The sequence below is a fragment of the Odontesthes bonariensis genome, chromosome 12, assembly GCF_027942865.1.
Source record: "Odontesthes bonariensis isolate fOdoBon6 chromosome 12, fOdoBon6.hap1, whole genome shotgun sequence".
Taxonomy (NCBI): domain Eukaryota; kingdom Metazoa; phylum Chordata; class Actinopteri; order Atheriniformes; family Atherinopsidae; genus Odontesthes; species Odontesthes bonariensis.
Window position 1 is genome coordinate 23,009,183 of NC_134517.1, and position 14,334 is coordinate 23,023,516.

The 14,334-nt window shown below is 42.5% G+C and overlaps 1 protein-coding gene across 1 annotated transcript in view; it reads right to left on the bottom strand.

Annotated features, from left to right (window-relative positions):
• The window catches only part of LOC142396723 (plakophilin-4-like), a 68,903-nt gene extending 59,523 nt beyond the window's left edge, over window positions 1-9,380 (bottom strand). Inside the window, exon 1 of the mRNA XM_075479751.1 lies at window positions 9,223-9,380. The gene's annotated coding sequence lies outside the window, so the exon portion shown is untranslated. The remainder of the gene's footprint in view (window positions 1-9,222) is intronic.
• Window positions 9,381-14,334: the final 4,954 nt, after the last annotated feature.

Below are 14,334 nucleotides of genomic sequence, written 5' to 3' on the forward strand. Positions count from 1 at the left end.
GAGAGAGATTCATTTGATGGCCATCTGACACCAGATGGTTGTTAAATTTAATGATCACACTTGCATTTTATGTCATGCTGGATAGAAATACCAACACCATATGACAGAGTGTGCGTTGAGAAGGAAAATGAGCATTAACAAATGCTTTGCCATTGGCAGGGTCCACAATGTAAGGCACCTCTGAGGCGATAACTCAGCACTTTATATGAATGCTGACTGCAGCAAGAGATGCACCACTCTCTGAAATAGAAAGATCATATGCAACAAAAAGCTAGAAACCAAGAATTCTATGGGCTTGCTGTAATTAGTTGGTAGAAAAAGGATGGGCGGCGTCTCTGTTCATCCACATACCCTCTTCACCACTTAATTTCAGCTGTATTCACATCAACTTGTGCTCATATGTTCTCAGGGACATAGTTTAATTCCGCCGTTTCCTTTTATTTTATTGGCAACTATTAAAATCGATCTAAAAACAAGAAACAGCACGCCGTTGCTGTTATGAGAACATCACCTTTGCTGTCCGTCTGACTTCCTTCCAGCCCAGCGCTCGGCCAATATCCCACGTGAAACAACACGAAACACCTGTGGTGTGACTAAAACACACAGGCAGCAATCAATGGAGCTGTTCTTCTTGCATGAGTAGAGAAACCCAAAAAAAGACCATTGTAATTTATGATTTATGGTGCACTGAATAAATTATGGAGAAGAAAATTAGATGGACAATTTCTAGATATTACCCCCCCCCCCTTGTGGTAGTCATGAGAGGCGGGCTAACCGTGCTCTCTCATTAAAGTTACAGTGCATAACAAATACAGATCTATTAGAGAAATAATTAAAACCTTTTTTCTTTCCATATGTATCTAATGGCTTTTTTTTTTTTTTTTTAGATGAACCGATATGTTTGTATCAACTCAAAATTAAGCATTTATATCTGTTCTGTACAAGAACAGTAAACATTTTGCAAGATGGAAATCACTTTAAAAAAGTCTTTTAAAACACAATCAAGTTTCTAATTCATTTAGCCAACATAAATGCAATATGTTGCTAGATAGTGAATGGATCTGAGATGATGGCTGCCTGAAACTTCACCACTAGATGTCAGTAATCGTTACGCACTGTTCCTTTAATTTTTAGCCCTGTCATCCTTGCTGTCTCTCCCCTGAAAGACTAGAGTGGAGTCAGCAACCACGTTTATCTGGCCAACTTAGCTCGTAAACATGAAGTGCTCTGATGCTCTTTTACGTCCTCGATCCGTGTGAAAGACTGACTTCCACAGTCACTGGATTTTTTTCCACGTTTCTTTTAAATAGCAGTTTTTAATAGTTGCTGAAAAATGGCTTGAAAAGAATCTGTATGAAACCTAAAACATGAAACACTTAGAATGATGTTAAGCTCAGTTCAAAATGACCTTAACGAGCTAGGGAAGGCAGTTCTGACAAAGCTCAAAGATGTTTTTTCTTTTTCTTTTTTCTCTGCTTTGGGCTAGTTAGAAAAATAACACATCTAAAATCAACTCGGTTTTTTCCTGATTGACAATCTCCAGACTCTACATTTGTACGAATATCTTCTGGTCCTCTGGCTTGCTAAGTCTTGATAAAGACTAAAGACTAAGGGTTATTGAGCAAGGAATTCAAGACAATAACAAATTAATCAGACTGTAGGACTGAATTCCTCTGTGCAGTGACACGTTCGCCTGAACTCTGGAGAACTTAGAAAAAGAAAAAAACAAAAACAAACAGAAACAGAAATTCTTGTTCCAGTGAAGTGTTACCAAACTAGCTTGAAGAGATAGCTATGCAGATATTACCCTGTGCTCCATTTAAATGTTCGACATCTGGCCAGTCGAAAATCAAACCTCTGGTGAACACTGACCAAACAGCAGACGGCGGCTGATATGCAATGCACCTAGTTCCTGTGCTTCAGAGTGCACAAGCATGGACAAGCAAGGGCTGTGGAAAGAACACGCTTTTGTCCATTTAAATGAAATAAGACTGCGGCTGCTGATACACACAAACCACTATAAAAACTAAAAAAAAAACCTCCTGAACCAAGCCAGAGGGTGGCAAAAATGGTGTGTTCCACTCTGAAAAAGACTGGAGCCCATTAACAACAACAAGTCTTAGCCATGACTTCCCTGATAATCTGAAACTTTTAAGGTAATTTAACCGAAAAGGCAGAGATAGGTCAAATCTGATTACAAATTCATCAGCAGATACTCTTACCGTTTCTCTTCCAATTTAACCAAACAGATGGACCCTTGAAAAACTCCCCCAAGGAAAAAAGAAGGAAGCCTTAACTCAAATCACTGCATCTGAGAATGTGACATTTCTTGAAGCACATTATTTGAAGCGAGGGACAAATTAGTTCATTTTACAGCAAAAGTTAGATATATCCTAATAGACTCCATTCCTTTCAAGGAATTAAATATTTACCACTAGCTCTGTACTGTAGGCTGGAATGTGATCTCTTGAGAAGCTGATTCATTGCTAACTGCTTTTAAACACGCTGCTTGAGAAAAACGATGCCAAGGACGTTTGGTTTTTCTTTGTTGTGAAGTGGAAAAAGAAAAGTGAGAAAGAAATCACCCGGACAAAAATCTAATGGAAAGGAAAATGAATGACAGCTTCCATTCGAATTTACATAGAAAATAACACTCACACTTGAATGACACAACGACACACTGAATCACCGAAATAAGTCGAATGTGTAAAAGTCGGTATCACAACCAACCAGTCAGAACATCAAGGGGACGTGTATAAACGCATGACTCAGAGAGCGACAATGAGTAAATGTCAGTTCAGTCAACCAACATCAGGTTGCATTTTAACACGACGACTGTGAATGTTTATTTTACTGGATATCAAGCATTTTTCACAAGTATCGGTTTAACAGAACTCTTTCAGGCTTAGAGAGCTGGACAAAAAAAAAAAAGGGTTTGTACACCGGCTGCAATGTCAACGCATAGTAAATCAACCTATCAAAGGGAGTTGAATTAAAAAAGAAGAATTGCACCCAGACACCAAGAATACAAATAAGAATTTATGAGCAGAAATATGGAGGATGTGTATGACTCTTGATAACAGCAGCATAGGGGAGGAGTTTATTTAGGGCAGTGCCTGAAATTCAAATCTTTATAGTCTGTATTCTACATGTGTGAGAGGCAGGGTACACAATGGAGAGGCTGCCAGTCCATCACAGGGCCAACGCAGAGACAACCAACCATGGACACTTCAGTGTCAATTTACTCCAGTTTAGTATCATCAAAATGCATGTTTTTGGACTGTGGGAGGCAGCCCGAGTACCCCAACAGAACCGGGAACCCACTTTCTGGGAGCCCCTACAACACCAGGAATTGTAGCCTATCAAGTGTGTATTTCTTATCTTGGCCACAACAAAGGTTTCACACTGTGCGAGCAAAGTTTTCCTAACATTTCTGGGTTCATTTAGGCGTCGACAACCTCAATTTCTGACATAAAGTATGAGCACCTGGGAATGAATGTCCATCCAAAAATGTAAAAAAAAAAAAAAAAAAAGGGTTTGGCATTGTTCAGGATTAGTGGTGCATGCAGAGGAGAGTGCTCTTTTGGGTGCCAGGATGAAAAAAAAAAAGGTTCTTGTTGGGATGAAAATGAGCACTAACAGGTTGGATGGCTTTGGAAGCTGGCAGCATAGTGCTCATAGTTTCTCTACTAAAAACAAACACTTCTGCGTGCAATCCAATGGCACGTACAATGGGGGGGGGAAAGTCCTCATCGGCCGAGTCGCCACTCGACTTTTGGCCAACTCGACCTCACTTCCCTGTTCTCTTTCGCCCAAATTTCATGTCAAACTCGACGGCAACAAGTCAAACAAAGGCAAAATGTAAAAATAGAAAGGTAAACAGGTACAAGCAAGTTGGTCTCGTATATTCCATTAACCGTGTCCCACACAAATAACCGCTTCCTCACGGCAACAGCTTTTCCCACCTCGATGTTATCACTGTATCAGGTGACTCAGACCGAGAAAGAAAAGATAAAGAATCTTATATATAATACAACCCGCATCTGCCTCTCAACTTCAACGCCAGATGCTAAGCTTAGCAATCTATAAAATGTCATTTTAAATGCCATGTGCTTGAACTGTATTCATTTGTTCATTTCCAGTGTCAACAGCTCCACTTTTCAGAGGTAATTTGACTTTGTCGCAGTCTTCTAAATGCCTTGACATTTAAGCAGTGAGTCTTTTATGCAAACTGGTGAGGCAGTCAAATCCTGCGGATTGTTTCAGTTTCCAGCTGCAAAGCCTCGTGGTCAACGGGAGGACATTGGGAAGATGTCTTCACCACCTGACTAAATACAGCAGCGCAGTAACGCGGCACTTTGGGGTGACCCTTGATCCCACAAAAGGACTAAACCAAGAAGCACACGGCTTGTGTTTGTAGCTTAAATGCAGAATGGAAACGACAAGTAAACTAAGCCAACAGAGAAACAATTAAGGTCGGAGCAAAACTAATTGTTTGAGTAATTGCGAACACTGAAATTGCCAAGCCTCTGCTGCTGCTGAAACATCTAATAGTGCATGTATTTAACCAGAGCTTATTGAATTATTTACAGCAGTATGACATTTGGCTGAGAAATGTACTCTTCTGCGCTAACTACTACTCTGGGTCATGACATGTTTTTATGACTACAGAGCTAACAGCGGGGTTTCTCAAGGGGGCTTATTTGTTATGTCACACAGCTCATTGGGGTGGACTCTTACACCACTCCTCGTTTTACCACCAGTAAATAGATAGCTTTTGCCTGGGGTGATAATGTGAGCAGTACGTTGAAATATTCAACAAGGTATTACGTGCCCCGGTGAGGTAATTCTGCAGCCAGAAAGGTTTAGAATGGATCTGATTGTTTTTTTTAGGATTGAGCTTCCAGGAGGAGTCCAGCAGCATAGCTGCATGTAGAGAGAGCGACAGTGGGGAAGTTCTGTCTGTCCGCCACCGCGGTCCACATCGACACGGAGGAAGGGCCGTCTTTCAGACTCAGCATGTCAGGCCAATGGAGAGTGATTTTCCTGAACAAAATTCCATTGTGCTCCTAATCTCTAAAAGCGCTGACATGCTTTGTGTCCTGCATTATCGTTAGCTGTCCAACCAAAGCATGAAATCTGGGACTCTCTCTATCAACATATCCAGTTAGATTAGCAATCAGCCAGTAGCTGCGCATGTTAAGGCTTATCCACACATGCCAAAGTAAGGCTGGATGCCCCACATGCATGAATTACGGCTGTCTTTCATTTGTCTGATTTTCCCCTTTCTCACATATGATTGGAAGGCATTACTAGCACTGGAGTTAACAGCTTGAAATACTTTTGCACCCTTTAAGAATTGATATTTTTAGATGACATTAGATGGATATAACAACTACACTCTGGAAAATCCCCCCATTTTTTTTTTTTTTTACTACATCTGGAGACAGGAGAGAAGGGAAAGATCCACTTTCCTTCAGAACAAACCATAAAGTGGAATGGAAAGAAATGATGTTGGGTGGATTTGATGGCAAAGTAATGTATATGCCAGCGTTCATTTGGCTGACTGATACCGCGCCTGTATTATGCACATATTACTGCTCCCGTCATTATCATCCAACAAGCGCTCCACAACGGAGAAGCCGATAACTTCAAAGGCAACAAAAAAGAAAGAAGATAAATGCACAGTTTCTGAACATCGCTCACACTTTTAAACAAATCATCATTATGCAAACTACCCTGTAATAAAAACATGCCATCATAAATACTGTCTGTCAGCGTGAAAAGTGCTTCTGCAGATTATCAGTGTGTCATGAACACATTGATAACATAAAAGATACATCCAAGGGCTGATACAGTTGTAAACAAGACACAAAAGTGCTGACTGAAATTCAGTAAAAACTCGACTGCGCTGAGCACATGACCGGGTTGTACACAACGGGTACTGAACCCTCTTTTTACTGGCCGGGGAGAGAGGCTGATACTTCAGCACTTTATTTCAATACATGCAGACACAAAGGCAAAATAACCATTTTGTTTCCAGGCACACAGGCGTCGAGGCAGAGACTGAGAATATACTTTCCTTCTTTGTAAAACTGGAATGGGAATTGGAAGGGGGCTCACTTTTTTTATCATAGGAGAAAAGAAGCAAATCTGACACGCAACGTGGGGGTAAGGGATTACGCCTTGATGTCGGGCCAGAATTAGGGGGTGAAAAAGCACAAGGAGTAGAGGCCCGCCAAAGAGCACAAAACTATTCAGCTGTTGTCAGTATCTATTAAAAAGAACTCACCATGAAGTCTGGGTCAAACAATCACACAAGCGACCTCTGGTATGGCTTGGTTTTTTGTCTACTGCAACACAAGGTTATTCTTTATACAAATAGTTATTTTTAAACATATATATTCACCCACGTAGTAGTTCTGTTAACACATATCTGAAAGAGATAAACCACAGGGAGCATGACAAAATAAACAACATCAAGCTGGTGGCATCTCTGACCTGCTAAAAATTCTCTCCCCCTCTTGTGCAAAACACAATCTCGCCACTTAGGAGTACAAGCTAAAAACTCCTCACAAAAACAACAAAAAAAAAAGAAGAAGAGATTGATTCTGCTAACCAAAACCCTGCTGTTGTTTAATTTCCACAGAAAACCAGCCTCAATGGCTGTCAGCTGTGTGGCTGTGTGAGCGTAGTGCAGTAATGTGTATCACGAGGGGAGAAACTGGCTTGTGTGTGTGTGTGTGTGTGTGTGTGTGTGTGTGTGTGTGTGTGTGTGTGTGAGAAGGAGTGAACATAAGAGTTAGCATGCCATATGATCACCCATTTTTAACTGGCTAAAACAACACTAACTTCCAATGTAGTAACATCAGTGATGCATGCAGACACCCGGGCCACTCCTGAGAGGCAACAGCAGAAACCTGAAGCACCGCTTCATTTTGTGGCACGAAAAGAGTGAAATTAACGGTCCTTGTTTGTTTTTGTCTCTTCTCTTCATGTTATGCCATGTTATACGTAAAATCCGATTAAACGCACACGCCTCATGACAAAGAGGGTCCTTTACTGGCACCGATCATTGGAAAGTAATGAAAGCCATATTTTTCTTTGCTTTTAAATCTTTGCAAACTTAATTTGGTCAGGGCCCAAATGACTCCGGTGCTTCCTTACCAAGCTCAACTATTTACGTGAGGATGGGGACTGTTTTTAAATTAGTTGCCTAATGCTATTAGGGCATTTTGACTGCTACCTTTTTGCTAAAAATCAAAGAAACCCCCTCCAAGTTCTCCCCTTCTATTTGCCTTAAAAACAAACTGCGCCCACAGCCGTGGTGCGGTACCTGAGTTTTTCAGCTAAGTTCATGATAATAATGACAAAAAGCGCTAATTAACATTCAGCTGGTGAAAAATAAGAAGCGAGGGTGCCCAGAAATAAGTGGTTGCTGCCATTAAATCGCAGTGAAAGAAGTCGATGCCGATTGTGTGAGCGAAAGAGCACCAGAAGAACCTTAAAATATGGAAAACTAGATGGGAATAGCAATGGAAATGTGGCACAACATTTCAGCCAGTTTCCAACGGTTTTATGCAAAAGAAACCAATAACAATTATGCAGAGTCATTCCAGCAAGCTTGAACAACTGCAATTAGAGATTATTTGTAAACTGTCACAATACTTAACCTGAATTGAATGTCACGTCACGATAAATTATTCAATTTTTCTCATCAGCCTTTTGGTTTTGGCAACGTTGGTATTAGCAAGACTTAGACATGACACGGGGGATTTAAGTACTAAATACCCCATTCCCTTGAGGAATGAGGCATCTGGAACGGCACTCCCTAAAGTGGCACTCAGGCACGTTATTTACAAGTTAGCAGATGAAGTGCAAGGCACCCTTATTGCACTGATTTAAAATCAAACCACTGATGATGGACTCCGACAAACAAATATTCACTACGGCACGTGTTAAATCAAAGTGTTTACTGCATTATGGACATGTACGCTCCTGGTCCTGTACAGTGACAACACAAAAGTGCATCATTTTCAAGTGGGACCAGCACACTTTTAATGATGCCTTCTCGTTTTGCCTCCTTCAGCCATTGTCTAATGGTGAATGAGCTGAGATTCAGGTAAGTGTCTGTTTACACGCCTGGCTGCAGCTGCAGATAACAAGGATAAGGCCTTGTTTTGGCCATAAAACATTGTTTATTTAGATTTTCTGGTACCTCTAACTGTCTCTTACCTGCCTTGTGTGCCCCACCCTCCCCATAAAATCCATGAGGCTAAAGGGAATGTAGTCACTTTGGCTCATGCATTGTTCCTCATTAGGGGTACCTGCATTGCAAACAGTTCATAGCTTACTTTAAAAGTGACAGAAAATGAACAGAAATAGCTCATTAAATCCTACATTGCAGGTCATGACAGTACATCAACAACAAAAATCTTTGCTTCATACAAATAGGTGAGAAATGATACTTGTCTTGTGAGTCAACGTGCCTATAAATATGGGTCCATCTTGACCTAAAAGTTGTTGTTTTTCTCTCTCTCTCTCTCTCCCTCTTTCTGCTTTGTGCAAAGCAATGGAAGCGTGGAAGCACGGTTCCCATCAAAAGAAACGCTCCTGGTTAAAATGCAGATTAGGCTAATTAAAAATGGCGTGGTTTGAATGTAGCGAGTGAACGTGGGAGTAAAAGGTAAGCCAATCTCGTGGGGGAAGAGTCGGGATCCCCGCCCCTCGGCGACCTCGCATTCCAGAGATTCCCACAACCTAAGCTCACCTGCCTTTTCCTTCACCTCGTAGCTGCACGTTTTCAAGGGCATTGTCACAGTAACGTGAGGTTTTTTTTCTCTCCTTTCCAAGAAAACTAACGCCGAAACAGTTCCCGTGGCTCCCTTTAAGTTTGTGCAAAGCAACGGTAAGGCACGACATCAAAAACAGCGCGTGAGTGTCCCTCAAAGGTGTGCGTTGTCCGCGGTGAATCGGTCACAAGAAGAAGATTAGCGTAGAATTAGACTCTTTCCTGCTGTGAAGCAGCCTAAAGGATCTTGTCTTGTTGTCACACACGCACGGAAAAGCGAACACTTTCTTTTCTGTGCGAATTCAAGACTTTTCTGAGTTCAAGCAGCAGCCCATACCCCCCTTCCTTGCGCACAGATGCACTCCCTTTTCCCAGATTTTCCCCGAATTATTCTGCAGTTAGAAAAAGCGAAACAAAACACCTTCACATACCTTTGGAGGACTGTGGTTCCGCTGGTTGAGCTGCGGCTCGGATCTACATGGGAACGCGTAACTTCATCTGTAAAGTCCAGTCGCTTATTCCCATACATGTGGAGGAACGAAACTCGTGTCCATAGTCGAGGAAAGAAGACGACCCCTTAGCTGATTCCAGCAGCAGTCCCAGGCAAAGCGAGCGTGCATGACGTCAGTGGGAATGTGGGAAACCGATGTGCACTCCTGATTGGTTGCGATGGAGGCATGGGGCCAGAGTGGTGTAAAAAGAGAGTGACGACACTCCCATAGACTCCCATAGAAAGAAAGGAATGCGGAAGTCACGTGGGTCACGGAGACGCCCACAGTTCCAAACTAGAGACGCTGCTCCGTTAACCTGAATTGCTCGTCAAGAACAATCACTGGTAAGTTAATAAAATAACAGCATTTCAAACGTTTTTTTTACATTTTTAAGCATTAGCTATCAGAAGTATACTCTTAGACATCGTTATTTTTACATTTGGTTAGCATGAAATATCGGTGTTGATGTTAAAAATGTAATGAATTTAGGGACCTAGCTTAAATCTTGGTAACGGGGGCTAACACGAGGTAATTAACGGGATCATTTCACCAAAGTCCGTTAACTTTTTGTTGTCAGGTGACATTATGTAAAGTTGTTTTGATTGTTAGGTTTTAAAACATTACCAAAATGCTACCAATACTGCTAATACAAAAAATGATACTGCTACCATTACTTAAATGCTAGCTGTTTTACTTCTGATGCTACTATAGCAGGGATGTCCAAAGTCAGTCCTCGAGGGCCGCTATCCTGCAGGTTTTAGATGTTGCCCTGCTTCAACACACCTGATTCAGATTAAATGGATCTCTTCAACAGATTGTTAAGTTCTACACAAGCATGTTAATGATGTCTTGAACCTCTAAAACCTGCAGGACGTCGGCCCTCGAGGACCGACTTTGGACATCCCTATACTATAGCTACTACTACAAAAATAATGATAATGTATTTTATTTAGAGGTGCCTTTCAAAGCACTCAATGTCATCTTCCAAAGCACATAAAAAACAATAGAACATTAACAATAAAAATATGAATACATTTTATTTATTTGTTTAACAGGAACAAAGCTTATAATGCATATAATTTTCCAGATTTAGCTGCAAGCTCCTGCTGGTGGTGGCTGTTCCTGCTGGCGGTGGCTGCTGCTGTTCGCGGAGGCTGTTGGTGTCTGCTGCTGGAAGTGGCTGGTGCTGGCAGAGGCTGCTGCTGCTGGTGGTGGCTGCTGCAATTGGAAGCTGCTAGTGGTGATTGCTCGCCTCACTGATGGCTGCAAGAAGATGCTGCTGGTTGCTGGAGGTTGAGAAGGAATGGAGAGGCCAAGTACATCCATGGCAATAAGCAAAGTATTTGGTAGTGGCATCGATGTTATGGTTTGTGGTGCAGGAGGTTGAGCCTTCTTGGCCTTCTTGTTCTGACTCTTGCTGCCAAGGTAACCTTTACTCTTGTCTTCTCTCCTTTTAGCCCTGATGCACTTTGCTGCAATCCTTAACCTCAGCCTGACATATTTGCAGATGATTTTTCTCTTCACATCATGGCATGATGGAAGGCTGCTATCCAGAAGAATGGCCTCCTCTTTCAGCTGTTCCACTGCATTGGAGCACTCCATGAGAGAATCATCTGTCCTCGAACGAAACAGCTGCTCCACATGCTGGATGACAGTGAAGACCTCATCAGATGGCCGATAAAGTGCACCCTGTTTGAATTCCTTCAACTGCAGCAGAACAGAATTTTCATGTGCATCATCTGCATTTTGCACAAGTGCATCCTTGCACGTCTGACAGAGTGAGCAGCTGAAGACGCACTTCACGATATATCCGGCCAGATGGTACAGAACACAGGAATCTGTTTTTGAGAAGGTGGGTGGTGATGTCAGGTCGACCAGCTGCTCCACTCTCAGACCTTCAGGACTACTGGTATTGGTTTTGGTCTCCAGGAAGTCTGCTAGGTGGTCACAGCTGTCATCCAGGTAACTGCCTGTATGCACTGTGGACAGGAACTGTCCAACAGTGACAGCACGCAGGGCATAGTGGAACTCCACAGGTGTTGGCACGGGGTTCCTCTGACGTATGCATCCAAACGTGTTTTCCAGGCAGTCCTGCGTGAACCGGCTTGTGAGGACAAATTTGTGACCCTGACTTAACTGATCTTCCTGGACCTGCAGTATAGTTGTTGTGGCCATAACCAATCCTGTCTGTACCGGCTTCCAGCTGCTCTTTTCCCCTATCTTTAGGCCACGAAAAAGATGGATGCTTTCTTGGAGAAAGCTGATGGCCTTTTCGTACTCACCCATTTTTAAACGAGAGATGGCAGTCACAACATGGCGGGACGACATAAGGTCAAACCAGTGGTCCATCTTCTCAAGGAACCATGATGTGGTGAGGTTTGATTCAGGACGCTGCTCCTCCTGTACCAGGTACTTTAAGGCAGCACTTGTCGACTTACTGAATACGTGCATGGCTGAGCTAACTTTCATTTTGTCAAAGTGGTTAGGTTCCAAAATGCCCCTGGAGAGGTTGGGAGCCAGCTTTAGGGCCATGCCCTCTTGGTAGGACACTAGATCCTTTAAGGGACCAACAGACACCACACTGGACGGTAGGTGCTCTTTGGTCACAACATCTTGTGGAATGGTGATGGTCTGACCACGGACAAGGGCACTCTTCAAGTTCTTGACCAGATGTGGAACATCTGCCATGAAATAGAGCCGTCGGTGTGACTCTATGGGATGTGGAATCCAGGGCTTATCACACGTCACTCCAAAAGCTCGCCACATTGCTCTATTGGGGCTCCCCATGTCACTTGTGACATTAATGACATGAAGCCCTACAGATGCTGCTGCCTCCACTATAGCAATGATGATAGGCTGGTAGACGGCACCATTGGTGGAATTACTGCTGTAGTGGTATGCCACAACTTGCTTCCACCTTGTTGTTACTCCAGCCAGCATGAAGACACAAGCGTGAGTTGCTCTGCCATTGTGGCCAGGCAGTGTAACATTGCCAAATAGCTTTCCTGTCCCCAGATGCAGCTCTACGCTTGGGGTGATGGCCATCTCATCCAAGGTTAGCACACAATCCCTCTCCATTTGATTCATGCTACTAACCTTTAGCTTCAGCATGTCAAAAACCTCCTCCAACACTCCTGGCTTGAGTTTTACATGCTGCATTCGTCTTTGGACAGTGCGGATGTCTGGCAGAGGGATCTTCATGTTTTGCAGGGTTTTGTATCCTGTTGTGCCTGCTGTGAATCGAATTTGAATTGCCTTTTTGATGGTCTTATTTCCCCACCGAATTGCCCCTTTATTCTTTTGGCCGAGTGCATTAATTTGGTCCTGATTGAAAATTGAGGTAAACTTTTGTTGAAGGTTGTTGTTTCTCCTCCTAAGTGCCAAATTTTTTTTTTTTTGTTGTGTTAGAGCCCTCTCTGCTTTTATCCTCATAAATCTTTCCTTTCTTAATTCCCTCAGCAGGTCCTCCACACTGGCCCTGTCATGAGTGGTCCCTGGCTGAGTGGTCCCTGGCTGAGTGGTCCCTGGCTGAGTGGTCCCTGGCTGAGTGGTCCCTGGCTGAGTGGTCCCTGGCTGAGTGGTCCCTGGCTGAGTGGTCCCTGGCTGAGTGGTCCCTGGCTGACTGGCCCCTGGCTGACTGGCCCCTGGCTGACTGGCCCCTGGTAGTCTATTGACTTCATTGTCACCTGATGTATCCCTCTCACTTGCCTCTAACTGCACTTCAATTTCTCCCTCAATATCTGTAATAACAACATATTGTTGGTGTTATATTCCACCTACACTACATCTCTAGAAGTGAAATTGACATGTCTTTTGACGATAGCTTTATTAAAAAAAATACATGAAATGGGAAAAACTGTGGAAAGACTGTGTTCACTAGTATCATACCAAGGTTTGATTTTATGCAGTAAGTGTGGTCATCAGGTGTTGTAAATTCTGCAGAAGCCATCATCCTCAAAGGTGTTTTCCTCCTCTTGGGCTTGGGGCGATGGATGAAGATGGTTGGGACAGCATCTGGTTTCAACTTCTGTGTGCCTCTTTTTGTGACCATAAACTGGTTGTCCTCAAAGTGTAACTGCCGGGAGGTAATGATGTCATAAGTCGTAGGCTAAATTCAGTTTCCCTTGCATACTTTACATTTCTGTTGAACTGTTATTCTTTACATTCAGGTGTACAATGCCCTTTGAAATTTATCATAAAACCTCTGTGGCCATAACTTACTTCACAAAGTTTTCTGTTGTTGTGGTCACTTTTAACCTGAAAGTTTTGCCTGCTGACCATTGCCAACCATCTTTTCCGGCGATCAATATCCTTGGGGAAGCCATACATCCGGATTCCTTTTTCGGAGCGATTGCTGCATCCAAAGGCTGCACAACCAACCATGGTAAATCCACTGATCTAAAAATGATGTAACCATAGCTGTCTTGAACTTGGAAATAATCAAAGATCACCTGTGACACATGCAGGAGCCCTTTTCCAGGCAGTCTTGAGTGAGGTGGCAGTGAGGACATTCTTTCCCTTTTTTCCAGAGCCCTCGTGTGTGTGTGTGTGTGTGTGTTTATGGTTTCATTGCCCCACTTTGTTAATGGTTTATGTTTAACACACACTGCTGTTATTGTTCTAGTTTGTTCTTATTGATAAATAATATATTATTTATAGTAATAACAATAATACAGTTTTATTATTCTTATTTTTTTCTTGCACACACACACATTTGTTCTTGTTTCAATAATTTTTCAATAAAAATCTTGTTTATTGAACAACTTTTGTACAAGTCATACCTATTCCAGTCCATCAGCTCTAACATAAATTGTAAGTGTGAATAGTTTGTAGAGTAGCTTGTAGAGTTAGATTTATTACTATTGACTGATCATATTCAAGCATATTAGTTTGATCTGGTACATGGCTCCATCTTAAAATCTTAACCGTTCTGATGCCTGTCCTACAAATATAACTAAATGTCTTTTAGTCTCCTACGTGTTCTTTCAAAAAACTAAAGTTGGTAATAAAGATAAAAAGTACTTTGGAAAAGCATTTATTTCACAAAACAGG